Genomic DNA, 12,564 nt, shown 5'->3' on the forward strand with positions numbered 1-12,564 from the left:
CATGTTTAAATGGGCTTTCTGCGGCCTGTTTCGTCGCTTACGGCCATACCACCCTGAACACGCCCGATCTCGTCTGATCTCGGAAGCTAAGCAGGGTCGGGCCTGGTTAGTACTTGGATGGGAGACCGCCTGGGAATACCAGGTGCTGTAAGCTTTTTTTCCCTCTCAGCTGTCACCAAAGGAGGGCGCTGTTGCTCCATCACCGCACACAGGGCTTTGAGGAACAAAAGCTGCAATCATTCCAGCTGTGTCTGAATGCACGCCAGAGAGGTGGCACTGAGACGCCTCACTTTCCAAGTAGTTTTTAGGGTTCCAGTTCTCACTGTTACAGCCTGTAAAAAGCCTGCAATCATCCCGCATGTACACAAATCACAAATGGCCTGAGAAACAAGGTTGCAGTCCTTCCAGCTGTGTGTTTCTCCGCAGAAAAAAAACAACTATTCCTATCAAAGTACTGTTAAAGGATAGCATGTGTTTGATGGCTGAGACACCATTATCCGCCACTCAGCTGGTGTGAGCAACTGTCAGTGGTGTCACAGCATGTTTAAATGGGCTTTCTGCGGCCTGTTTCGTCGCTTACGGCCATACCACCCTGAACACGCCCGATCTCGTCTGATCTCGGAAGCTAAGCAGGGTCGGGCCTGGTTAGTACTTGGATGGGAGACCGCCTGGGAATACCAGGTGCTGTAAGCTTTTTTTCCCTCTCAGCTGTCACCAAAGGAGGGCGCTGTTGCTCCATCACCGCACACAGGGCTTTGAGGAACAAAAGCTGCAATCATTCCAGCTGTGTCTGAATGCACGCCAGAGAGGTGGCACTGAGACGCCTCACTTTCCAAGTAGTTTTTAGGGTTCCAGTTCTCACTGTTACAGCCTGTAAAAAGCCTGCAATCATCCCGCATGTACACAAATCACAAATGGCCTGAGAAACAAGGTTGCAGTCCTTCCAGCTGTGTGTTTCTCCGCAGAAAAAAAACAACTATTCCTATCAAAGTACTGTTAAAGGATAGCATGTGTTTGATGGCTGAGACACCATTATCCGCCACTCAGCTGGTGTGAGCAACTGTCAGTGGTGTCACAGCATGTTTAAATGGGCTTTCTGCGGCCTGTTTCGTCGCTTACGGCCATACCACCCTGAACACGCCCGATCTCGTCTGATCTCGGAAGCTAAGCAGGGTCGGGCCTGGTTAGTACTTGGATGGGAGACCGCCTGGGAATACCAGGTGCTGTAAGCTTTTTTTCCCTCTCAGCTGTCACCAAAGGAGGGCGCTGTTGCTCCATCACCGCACACAGGGCTTTGAGGAACAAAAGCTGCAATCATTCCAGCTGTGTCTGAATGCACGCCAGAGAGGTGGCACTGAGACGCCTCACTTTCCAAGTAGTTTTTAGGGTTCCAGTTCTCACTGTTACAGCCTGTAAAAAGCCTGCAATCATCCCGCATGTACACAAATGGCCTGAGAAACAAGGTTGCAGTCCTTCCAGCTGTGTGTTTCTCCGCAGAAAAAAAAAACTATTCCTATCAAAGTACTGTTAAAGGATAGCATGTGTTTGATGGCTGAGACACCATTATCCGCCACTCAGCTGGTGTGAGCAACTGTCAGCGGTGTCACAGCATGTTTAAATGGGCTTTCTGCGGCCTGTTTCGTCGCTTACGGCCATACCACCCTGAACGCGCCCGATCTCGTCTGATCTCGGAAGCTAAGCAGGGTCGGGCCTGGTTAGTACTTGGATGGGAGACCGCCTGGGAATACCAGGTGCTGTAAGCTTTTTTTCCCTCTCAGCTGTCACCAAAGGAGGGCGCTGTTGCTCCATCACCGCACACAGGGCTTTGAGGAACAAAAGCTGCAATCATTCCAGCTGTGTCTGAATGCACGCCAGAGAGGTGGCACTGAGACGCCTCACTTTCCAAGTAGTTTTTAGGGTTCCAGTTCTCACTGTTACAGCCTGTAAAAAGCCTGCAATCATCCCGCATGTACACAAATCACAAATGGCCTGAGAAACAAGGTTGCAGTCCTTCCAGCTGTGTGTTTCTCCGCAGAAAAAAAAAACTATTCCTATCAAAGTACTGTTAAAGGATAGCATGTGTTTGATGGCTGAGACACCATTATCCGCCACTCAGCTGGTGTGAGCAACTGTCAGTGGTGTCACAGCATGTTTAAATGGGCTTTCTGCGGCCTGTTTCGTCGCTTACGGCCATACCACCCTGAACACGCCCGATCTCGTCTGATCTCGGAAGCTAAGCAGGGTCGGGCCTGGTTAGTACTTGGATGGGAGACCGCCTGGGAATACCAGGTGCTGTAAGCTTTTTTTCCCTCTCAGCTGTCACCAAAGGAGGGCGCTGTTGCTCCATCACCGCACACAGGGCTTTGAGGAACAAAAGCTGCAATCATTCCAGCTGTGTCTGAATGCACGCCAGAGAGGTGGCACTGAGACGCCTCACTTTCCAAGTAGTTTTTAGGGTTCCAGTTCTCACTGTTACAGCCTGTAAAAAGCCTGCAATCATCCCGCATGTACACAAATGGCCTGAGAAACAAGGTTGCAGTCCTTCCAGCTGTGTGTTTCTCCGCAGAAAAAAAACAACTATTCCTATCAAAGTACTGTTAAAGGATAGCATGTGTTTGATGGCTGAGACACCATTATCCGCCACTCAGCTGGTGTGAGCAACTGTCAGTGGTGTCACAGCATGTTTAAATGGGCTTTCTGCGGCCTGTTTCATTGCTTACGGCCACACCCCCTGAACACGTATGCGCGCGCAGTGGAGGCAGCCAGAAGCAAACCAGTTGGAGCAGAGAGGATCGCGGACCTCTGTTTTGGATTTATTTCATATGTTTTCTTTCTTTTCCTTTATTATCCTATTATTTTCCGTGCATCCTAAGTTAGTTTTGTGTGTGGACTTTTTCCCCCCGGCAGTTTTTACTGTTCGGGGGAGAGTTTTTCTTTATTTCTTTATGTATGGATAATAACATGGCAACGAACACGGCGACGGAAAAAACGGCTACGAAATCGGATCACGGACTTAATATAAAGCAAGCAGAAATGGGAGAGGAAGGGAATGAATGGGAGCTTGTTAAAAATAAAGAGCAAAGGAGTAAGAGGAGGAATATTGAAAGAAACAGGAAAGAAAACGCGGAAGTGGCTGCCTCCGTCATGTTGGCGGGAGAGAGAGGAGAGAGAGCGCAGCAAGCGAAGGATACCGGCCGTGCGCCGCGGAACGGGACCGGCCCGAGAGCTCCTGGGGCTGGAGTTACATCGAGGGAGGCTGGGAGAGAAGGCCTGAGAAGGCCCGAGAGAAAAGGAGCTCCAGGAGCGGCGGCAGAGAAGGAGAAAGGCATGTCGGGGGGCGAGCGAGCAGCGAGCGCCGGAGCGGAAAAAGAGGGAGAGAGAGCGACGGGAACAGCTGGAGAGAGAGAGCAGCAACAGGAGACAGCGAAAGAGGAGGCCAGGAAAGCATACAACAGAGAGCTGACGGTGAGTTTGGAGGTTACTGGGAATGAGGAGGTTCCAGTCCTTGAACTAATGCGAGCGATCAGAGCTCTGTGTGGGGGGCTTATAGCGTGTAGAGCGACCGGTACCAGGAGTTATGAAATCACGATGTCTCATGTCAAGGGGAAGGAGCGGCTCCTAGATGGATTTAAAATAGGCAACTGTAATATTTTTGTAAAAGATTTATGTAATGATGAGTTGATGGTGTCTTTTTTAAATCTGCCAGCTTATATAACAGACGAAGAAATATTACAAAAATTAGAAGGGTGGGGTGTCTCGGCTGCATCCGCCATTAGGAGGCGGATGTGGCCGGGCACTCAGATAGCAGACGGTACACGTTTCCTTAAAGTAAAATTCACTGAGAAAGTACAATCACTGCCATACTCTGCACGTTTTGAAACAGCTATGGGACCAGAATATTTTAGAGTCATCCATGACAGGCAAGCGAAGGTTTGCAGGATGTGTCTCCAGCCGGGGCACATCCTGAGGGATTGTCCTGATTTTTCCTGTCACAAGTGTGGAGTACAGGGGCATTATGCGAGGGAGTGCAGCAACCAACAGAGAAAGACTAAAAAATGTGAGGTGTGCTGGAACCCAGTGAATGAATGTAACTGTAACTACAGTGAATCTGAAGCGGTGGTGGAGTCCGGATCGGAGGAGCTTTACAGTGAAGCGGAGGACATGAGTGAGGAGGAGGAGGAAGGAGAGGAGGCCGGAGTGGGGGGCAGCGGCACCACGGACGGAGCTGGCAGAGAGGCTCTCTCTCAGGGGGGGGCACTGAGTCCTAATAATGCTGCACAGAGCCTAAATGTGGAAATTGGCTCAAGCATGGATGGTCTGAGCATAGACTCAGGCCTACACCAGGGAGTAAGGGGCAGAGGCGGCAATGGGCTCGTGGAGAGGCCAGAGCCATCTCAAGCCTCAGACTCAATGGAAGTGGGGGAAACCCCGAGTGACCCGCAGCCTGTGGCAGCCGTACCCCCCAGAGAGCCGGCCTCGGCAACCACCATGGTCCTCCGCCGTTTGGGCAGATCAGACAGTGACTCCGAGATGGACTTCACCACCATTAAAAATCTTAGGAAGCAGCACACCTCTAATAAAGCATTGGTCAGTAAAAGAAGGAAAAAAGATAAGGGAAAATAATGATTAAGCTTAATTTGTAACAATCCTTTCTTTTCTAATAATCATGTTGTTGCTGCACTCTCTCAATGTCAACGGGCTCCGCACTTGTGACAGGATGAATGCAATACTGTCCAGTCCGAGCTGCGACATCCTCTGCCTCCAAGAGACGAGGTGGGATGAAAGCAGCCTTGAGGCAGCAACTAAAGTATATAAAGGGGAAATATATTATAATAACGGCACTAATAAATCTTGTGGTATAGCAACCCTAATAAATAGTAATAATATAAAGTACAGTAAAGTAATTTATAAAGACGATAAAGGAAGAATATTAATTATAGATATTGAAGTAAATAATAACACGTATAGAATAATTAATCTATATGCCTATAACTGTGAGAAGGAAAGGAAGGGTTTGTTTAACAAATTAGGAAGATGGGTAAACAATAGAGCTATAATAATAGGTGATTTTAATACAGTATTAACTAAATCAGATATTTCAATAAATAATGTATATAAAAATGACATAAGTAGAACAGCTCTTTATGATTTAATGGATAGTCACAATTTAATAGATATATGGAGGATACAAAACAAATTTAAAAGAGAATTCTCAAGGAGACAGGTGGTCAAAGGGAAACTCAGGCAGTCTAGAATTGACCTGTGTTTGGCTGCAGCGGACACAGTGAAACAAATCAACAGGATACATTAAAGTTACAATTCCTGGAGCGATCATGCCACTATCATATGCCAACTGGGTGCTGAAGGAGGGATCAAGGGAGGAGGCACCTGGTGCCTCAACTCCAGCCTCCTAACAGACCCGGTATATATTAATAAAATTAAAAAATTACTTAATTATGCAAGAACAGAAATGCAAATAGATAATAATTATATAGACAGATGGGATAATATAAAAGAAAGAATTAAAAAAGTGAGTATTAATTATAGCAAAGAGAAAAGATGGAAAGAAAAACAAGAAGAACAGAATATTAGAAAGCAGCTAGAAGAAGAAGTCATATTATTAGATAATCAAAAAAATAGAAGCTGTGAAATGTATGAATGTTACAAAAATCAATTAAACAGCATAGAAAAGAAAAAATGTAAAGGAGCAGCAATAAGGTGCAGGTTCCAAAATTTGGTGGAGGGGGAAAGGTGCACTGCGTTTTTTTTGGGGTTGGAAAAACAAAAACAGAACAAAACTGTAATAGAAGAACTTAAAGATCAAGATAACAACATCCATAAAGACAAAATAAAAATACTAGAAATTATAAAAGACTATTATACAAACTTATTTAAGGAGGGGGGAAGTGATATAGAGAAAACTGAAGAAATTCTAACCTACTTAGATAAAAAGATAGATATGGAGGATAAAGTGTGGTGTGACAGCAAATTAACAAAGGAAGAAATTGAATATGCAATCAAAAACTTAAACAAAAATAAAAGTCCTGGGAGCGACGGTCTAACGGCTGACTTCTACATAAAATTTAGTGAACAGATGGCCCCCCTGTTACTCGACCTCTACCATACAATGCAAAAACAACAAGAAACACCCAAATCATTCACTACAGGTATGATAACAGTAATATACAAGAACAAAGGTGACAGAAACGAAATATCCAATTATAGACCAATAAGCCTACTAAACACAGATTACAAGATACTTTCCAAAACATTGGCCAATAGATTAAAACAGACTCTAGATCAGATAATCAGTCCAAATCAAGCATACAGCATACCAAACAGGGACATCCAAGATTCAATTGCTACAATAAGAGATACAGTAGGAGGGATGACAGTACAGGGGGGCCTTTTGTTAACAATAGATTTAGAAAAAGCTTTTGATAGAGTGGAACACCAGTTTTTATTCAAGGTTTTAGCAGAATTAGGTTATGGGCAGGGTTTTATAAATTGGATACAGCTTCTTTACAATAATGCAAAAAGTGTAATAAAATGCAATGGTACAATAACAGACAGTTTCCCCATAAAAAGATCAGTGAGGCAAGGCTGCCCATTATCAGCGCTATTATACAGCATAGTGGCAGAACCGCTAGCTCAAGCAATAATTAAAGACAAGGAAATAGTAGGAATAAAAACACCAACAAACAGTTCTATCAAAATATCACAATACGCGGATGACATTACAATAACAATCAAATCAGGGAAATGCATAGACAAAATCATGGAACACTTCAAAACGTACAGCATGGCTTCAGGCGCGAAAATAAACATAACTAAATCTGAGATAGGCAAAATAGGAAAGGTGGAAAACTATGTAAATAAATGGGGATTTGGGGAAAACACGGGGTGTAGGAAAATACTGGGTGTATATATAGGAGAGAATGAGAGTGAGGCTAGGGACAGAGGGTGGAGGGAAATGATAGGGAAAGTGCAGAGTAGTTTAAATTTATGGCGAGCAAGAGGGTTAACACTGAAAGGAAAGGTAATTGTAGTTAATGCTTTGATACTGTCAAAAATTAACCACATTTTGGGAACCTGTGAGCTGCCGCAATGGGCTCTAAAAACGCTGACAGCAGCAATCTCCTCCTTCCTCTGGAGGGGAAAGGGAAATTCGATTGCTCACAGAGTGTTAATTGCTAAAAAAAGGGAGGGGGGTTTAGGACTAATTGACATCGGTGCCAAAAGAGACGCACTTAGGATCAAAATTGTTAAGAATTTTCTTGATTCGGACCGGCAGTACCCCTGGGAGGACTGGATGGCGAGCTATCTGGCTGAGTACGGGGAGAGAGACGCGTACAACCTGTGCGCCCTCCTCCCCGGAAAAGCCAGGAGCCGCCTACCTGGCTTCTACCAGGAGGTACTAGAGGCATGGGGCAAAATTCTGCCCCACCTCTGGCCCAAGTGCAGGAATAAAGAGCATGTGCTGCAGTTACCTTTCCTTGACAGTCCATTTTTTTTGTGCGGGGGGAGGGTTCTAACCAGCGGTCCTATGCGGGCTGCTGGTTTGACCAGGGTGGGAGATATAATCGATGGGAGGGGTGCTTTTAACATAGATATAGTTTGTGGAAAACTAAAAGAAAAAAATGTTAGTTATAGGAAAGGAAATATAACAAAACTTAAAGGAAAGTTTGAACAGGCTCTCGACCCTACGTGGCGGAGCCTGTTGAAGGAGAAAGGGAAAGATACCAGAGCCGCCCTTCCCCAGCTACAACTCAAGCAAAAGGACAAAGCAAAGGACATAAAAGAAATAAGCACAAGAACCTGGTACCGGACATTAATACACCTCATCAAAAGGCCCCCCACAGCAGAGAAATATTGGAAAGAAAATTACCCCAACATGGACATCAAAACTATATGGACAAACCTGGACATACCACTCATGGACAACACTACAATAAACATGGACTTCAACATTCGACACAGACGGATTTACACAGGGATTATTTTACACCAGATCAACAAAGAAAAATATTCAAGAACATGCACCGTTTGCAATAAAGAATCAGAGGACTTGGGACATATTTTCAACACATGCACAGAATCAAAACATTTTCAGTCATACATCAGGACCATATTAGAGACTCACTGCAACTTCACAACACACACTGATACAGATTGGTCATGGGCTTGGACATTTGGAATCACAGGAAAACATACAAACAGGAACAATACACTCATCAACTCCATCCTAGCATTCGGCAGAAAATCATTATGGACAAGAAGGAATCACCAATTATTTGACAACAAAACAATAAATGTTACAAGATATTTTCAGAACATATTCACAGCTCACCTCAGGACCATATTTCTAGCAGACCAAGACACTTTTCATCAGCAGTTCAACAGTCACAATAATTTGGTAAAAGTAATGGAAGGGAAAAACGTATGTCTGGTGTTATAAAAAAACTTAGGGGTGTTATGTTGGGGTAGTTATTGTCTACATTTACTTTCTGTAACTTTTCTTTTTTTTATTTGTCATCTATATGATTTTTTATTAGTAGTATTATTATTATTTTGACACATAGTGTTATGGTGGTTATGTGTCTTTTTTTGTTGGGATAAGGGGGTGTGTCATGTCTTTAATGTTGGGTTTTATGTTTGTCTCGTCAGCTTGAATGTATGTAAATTGTGAATGTGATTTAATTTTAGTATTTCTTTTGGCACATAGTGTTAATGTGGCTATGTGTCCTTTTTGGTTGGGATAAGGGGGTGTGTCATGTCTTTAATGTTGGTTTTTATGTTTGTCTTGTCAGCTTGAATGTATGTAAATTGAGAATGTGACTTATTTTTCTTTTTTCTTTTGGCACATAGTGTTAGTGTGGCTATGTGTCTTTTTGTTTAGTTAAAGGGGGTGTTTCATGTCTTTAATGTTGGTTTTTATGTTTCTTTCATCACCTGGAATGTATATAAAATAAGATCGTGATATATTTTTGATAATAAAAGATAAAAAAAAAAAAAAAAACACGCCCGATCTCGTCTGATCTCGGAAGCTAAGCAGGGTCGGGCCTGGTTAGTACTTGGATGGGAGACCGCCTGGGAATACCAGGTGCTGTAAGCTTTTTTTCCCTCTCAGCTGTCACCAAAGGAGGGCGCTGTTGCTCCATCACCGCACACAGGGCTTTGAGGAACAAAAGCTGCAATCATTCCAGCTGTGTCTGAATGCACGCCAGAGAGGTGGCACTGAGACGCCTCACTTTCCAAGTAGTTTTTAGGGTTCCAGTTCTCACTGTTACAGCCTGTAAAAAGCCTGCAAACATCCCGCATGTACACAAATGGCCTGAGAAACAAGGTTGCAGTCCTTCCAGCTGTGTGTTTCTCCGCAGAAAAAAAAAACTATTCCTATCAAAGTACTGTTAAAGGATAGCATGTGTTTGATGGCTGAGACACCATTATCCGCCACTCAGCTGGGGTGAGCAACTGTCAGTGGTGTCACAGCATGTTTAAATGGGCTTTCTGCGGCCTGTTTCGTCGCTTACGGCCATACCACCCTGAACACGCCAGATCTCGTCTGATCTCGGAAGCTAAGCAGGGTCGGGCCTGGTTAGTACTTGGATGGGAGACCGCCTGGGAATACCAGGTGCTGTAAGCTTTTTTTCCCTCTCAGCTGTCACCAAAGGAGGGCGCTGTTGCTCCATCACCGCACACAGGGCTTTGAGGAACAAAAGCTGCAATCATTCCAGCTGTGTCTGAATGCACGCCAGAGAGGTGGCACTGAGACGCCTCACTTTCCAAGTAGTTTTTAGGGTTCCAGTTCTCACTGTTACAGCCTGTAAAAAGCCTGCAATCATCCCGCGTGTACACAAATGGCCTGAGAAACAAGGTTGCAGTCCTTCCAGCTGTGTGTTTCTCCGCAGAAAAAAAACAACTATTCCTATCAAAGTACTGTTAAAGGATAGCATGTGTTTGATGGCTGAGACACCATTATCCGCCACTCAGCTGGTGTGAGCAACTGTCAGTGGTGTCACAGCATGTTTAAATGGGCTTTCTGCGGCCTGTTTCATCGCTTACGGCCATACCACCCTGAACACGCCCGATCTCGTCTGATCTCGGAAGCTAAGCAGGGTCGGGCCTGGTTAGTACTTGGATGGGAGACCGCCTGGGAATACCAGGTGCTGTAAGCTTTTTTTCCCTCTCAGCTGTCACCAAAGGAGGGCGCTGTTGCTCCATCACCGCACACAGGGCTTTGAGGAACAAAAGCTGCAATCATTCCAGCTGTGTCTGAATGCACGCCAGAGAGGTGGCACTGAGACGCCTCACTTTCCAAGTAGTTTTTAGGGTTCCAGTTCTCATTGTTACAGCCTGTAAAAAGCCTGCAATCATCCCGCATGTACACAAATGGCCTGAGAAACAAGGTTGCAGTCCTTCCAGCTGTGTGTTTCTCCGCAGAAAAAAAACAACTATTCCTATCAAAGTACTGTTAAAGGATAGCATGTGTTTGATGGCTGAGACACCATTATCCGCCACTCAGCTGGTGTGAGCAACTGTCAGTGGTGTCACAGCATGTTTAAATGGGCTTTCTGCGGCCTGTTTCATTGCTTACGGCCATACCACCCTGAACACGCCCGATCTCGTCTGATCTCGGAAGCTAAGCAGGGTCGGGCCTGGTTAGTACTTGGATGGGAGACCGCCTGGGAATACCAGGTGCTGTAAGCTTTTTTTCCCTCTCAGCTGTCACCAAAGGAGGGCGCTGTTGCTCCATCACCGCACACAGGGCTTTGAGGAACAAAAGCTGCAATCATTCCAGCTGTGTCTGAATGCACGCCAGAGAGGTGGCACTGAGACGCCTCACTTTCCAAGTAGTTTTTAGGGTTCCAGTTATCACTGTTACAGCCTGTAAAAAGCCTGCAATCATCCCGCATGTACACAAATCACAAATGGCCTGAGAAACAAGGTTGCAGTCCTTCCAGCTGTGTGTTTCTCCGCAGAAAAAAAAAAATATTCCTATCAAAGTACTGTTAAAGGATAGCATGTGTTTGATGGCTGAGACACCATTATCCGCCACTCAGCTGGTGTGAGCAACTGTCAGTGGTGACACAGCATGTTTAAATGGGCTTTCTGCGGCCTGTTTCGTCGCTTACGGCCATACCACCCTGAACACGCCCGATCTCGTCTGATCTCGGAAGCTAAGCAGGGTCGGGCCTGGTTAGTACTTGGATGGGAGACCGCCTGGGAATACCAGGTGCTGTAAGCTTTTTTTCCCTCTCAGCTGTCACCAAAGGAGGGCGCTGTTGCTCCATCACCGCACACAGGGCTTTGAGGAACAAAAGCTGCAATCATTCCAGCTGTGTCTGAATGCACGCCAGAGAGGTGGCACTGAGACGCCTCACTTTCCAAGTAGTTTTTAGGGTTCCAGTTCTCACTGTTACAGCCTGTAAAAAGCCTGCAATCATCCCGCATGTACACAAATGGCCTGAGAAACAAGGTTGCAGTCCTTCCAGCTGTGTGTTTCTCCGCAGAAAAAAAACAACTATTCCTATCAAAGTACTGTTAAAGGATAGCATGTGTTTGATGGCTGAGACACCATTATCCGCCACACAGCTGGGGTGAGCAACTGTCAGTGGTGTCACAGCATGTTTAAATGGGCTTTCTGCGGCCTGTTTCGTCGCTTACGGCCATACCACCCTGAACACGCCCGATCTCGTCTGATCTCGGAAGCTAAGCAGGGTCGGGCCTGGTTAGTACTTGGATGGGAGACCGCCTGGGAATACCAGGTGCTGTAAGCTTTTTTTCCCTCTCAGCTGTCACCAAAGGAGGGCGCTGTTGCTCCATCACCGCACACAGGGCTTTGAGGAACAAAAGCTGCAATCATTCCAGCTGTGTCTGAATGCACGCCAGAGAGGTGGCACTGAGACGCCTCACTTTCCAAGTAGTTTTTAGGGTTCCAGTTCTCACTGTTACAGCCTGTAAAAAGCCTGCAATCATCCCGCATGTACACAAATGGCCTGAGAAACAAGGTTGCAGTCCTTCCAGCTGTGTGTTTCTCCGCAGAAAAAAAACAACTATTCCTATCAAAGTACTGTTAAAGGATAGCATGTGTTTGATGGCTGAGACACCATTATCCGCCACTCAGCTGGTGTGAGCAACTGTCAGTGGTGTCACAGCATGTTTAAATGGGCTTTCTGCGGCCTGTTTCGTCGCTTACGGCCATACCACCCTGAACACGCCCGATCTCGTCTGATCTCGGAAGCTAAGCAGGGTCGGGCCTGGTTAGTACTTGGATGGGAGACCGCCTGGGAATACCAGGTGCTGTAAGCTTTTTTTCCCTCTCAGCTGTCACCAAAGGAGGGCGCTGTTGCTCCATCACCGCACACAGGGCTTTGAGGAACAAAAGCTGCAATCATTCCAGCTGTGTCTGAATGCACGCCAGAGAGGTGGCACTGAGACGCCTCACTTTCCAAGTAGTTTTTAGGGTTCCAGTTCTCACTGTTACAGCCTGTAAAAAGCCTGCAATCATCCCGCATGTACACAAATGGCCTGAGAAACAAGGTTGCAGTCCTTCCAGCTGTG

At 45.7% G+C, this 12,564-nt stretch overlaps 11 non-coding genes across 11 annotated transcripts; all 11 read left to right on the top strand.

Moving 5' to 3' along the window:
- Positions 1-35: 35 nt before the first annotated feature.
- Positions 36-154, top strand: LOC128385171 (5S ribosomal RNA). The gene has a single exon (XR_008324646.1). It is a non-coding gene; the product is annotated as a 5S ribosomal RNA (ribosomal RNA).
- Positions 155-574: 420 nt separating this feature from the next.
- On the top strand, positions 575-693 carry LOC128385177 (5S ribosomal RNA). Its single transcript, XR_008324647.1, has one exon. It is a non-coding gene; the product is annotated as a 5S ribosomal RNA (ribosomal RNA).
- Positions 694-1,113: 420 nt separating this feature from the next.
- Positions 1,114-1,232, top strand: LOC128385183 (5S ribosomal RNA). Its single transcript, XR_008324648.1, has one exon. It is a non-coding gene; the product is annotated as a 5S ribosomal RNA (ribosomal RNA).
- A 412-nt stretch (positions 1,233-1,644) lies between these two features.
- LOC128384307 (5S ribosomal RNA) lies at positions 1,645-1,763 on the top strand. The gene has a single exon (XR_008324115.1). It is a non-coding gene; the product is annotated as a 5S ribosomal RNA (ribosomal RNA).
- A 419-nt stretch (positions 1,764-2,182) lies between these two features.
- On the top strand, positions 2,183-2,301 carry LOC128385191 (5S ribosomal RNA). The gene has a single exon (XR_008324656.1). It is a non-coding gene; the product is annotated as a 5S ribosomal RNA (ribosomal RNA).
- A 7,226-nt stretch (positions 2,302-9,527) lies between these two features.
- On the top strand, positions 9,528-9,646 carry LOC128354073 (5S ribosomal RNA). Its single transcript, XR_008320946.1, has one exon. It is a non-coding gene; the product is annotated as a 5S ribosomal RNA (ribosomal RNA).
- A 413-nt stretch (positions 9,647-10,059) lies between these two features.
- Positions 10,060-10,178, top strand: LOC128385201 (5S ribosomal RNA). Its single transcript, XR_008324657.1, has one exon. It is a non-coding gene; the product is annotated as a 5S ribosomal RNA (ribosomal RNA).
- Positions 10,179-10,591: 413 nt separating this feature from the next.
- On the top strand, positions 10,592-10,710 carry LOC128385208 (5S ribosomal RNA). Its single transcript, XR_008324660.1, has one exon. It is a non-coding gene; the product is annotated as a 5S ribosomal RNA (ribosomal RNA).
- A 419-nt stretch (positions 10,711-11,129) lies between these two features.
- On the top strand, positions 11,130-11,248 carry LOC128385215 (5S ribosomal RNA). The gene has a single exon (XR_008324661.1). It is a non-coding gene; the product is annotated as a 5S ribosomal RNA (ribosomal RNA).
- Positions 11,249-11,661: 413 nt separating this feature from the next.
- LOC128385222 (5S ribosomal RNA) lies at positions 11,662-11,780 on the top strand. Its single transcript, XR_008324662.1, has one exon. It is a non-coding gene; the product is annotated as a 5S ribosomal RNA (ribosomal RNA).
- Positions 11,781-12,193: 413 nt separating this feature from the next.
- On the top strand, positions 12,194-12,312 carry LOC128385235 (5S ribosomal RNA). Its single transcript, XR_008324664.1, has one exon. It is a non-coding gene; the product is annotated as a 5S ribosomal RNA (ribosomal RNA).
- The last annotated feature ends 252 nt before the right edge of the window (positions 12,313-12,564 follow it).

The sequence above is a fragment of the Scomber japonicus genome, chromosome 2, assembly GCF_027409825.1.
Source record: "Scomber japonicus isolate fScoJap1 chromosome 2, fScoJap1.pri, whole genome shotgun sequence".
NCBI classification, from domain to species: Eukaryota; Metazoa; Chordata; class Actinopteri; order Scombriformes; family Scombridae; genus Scomber; species Scomber japonicus.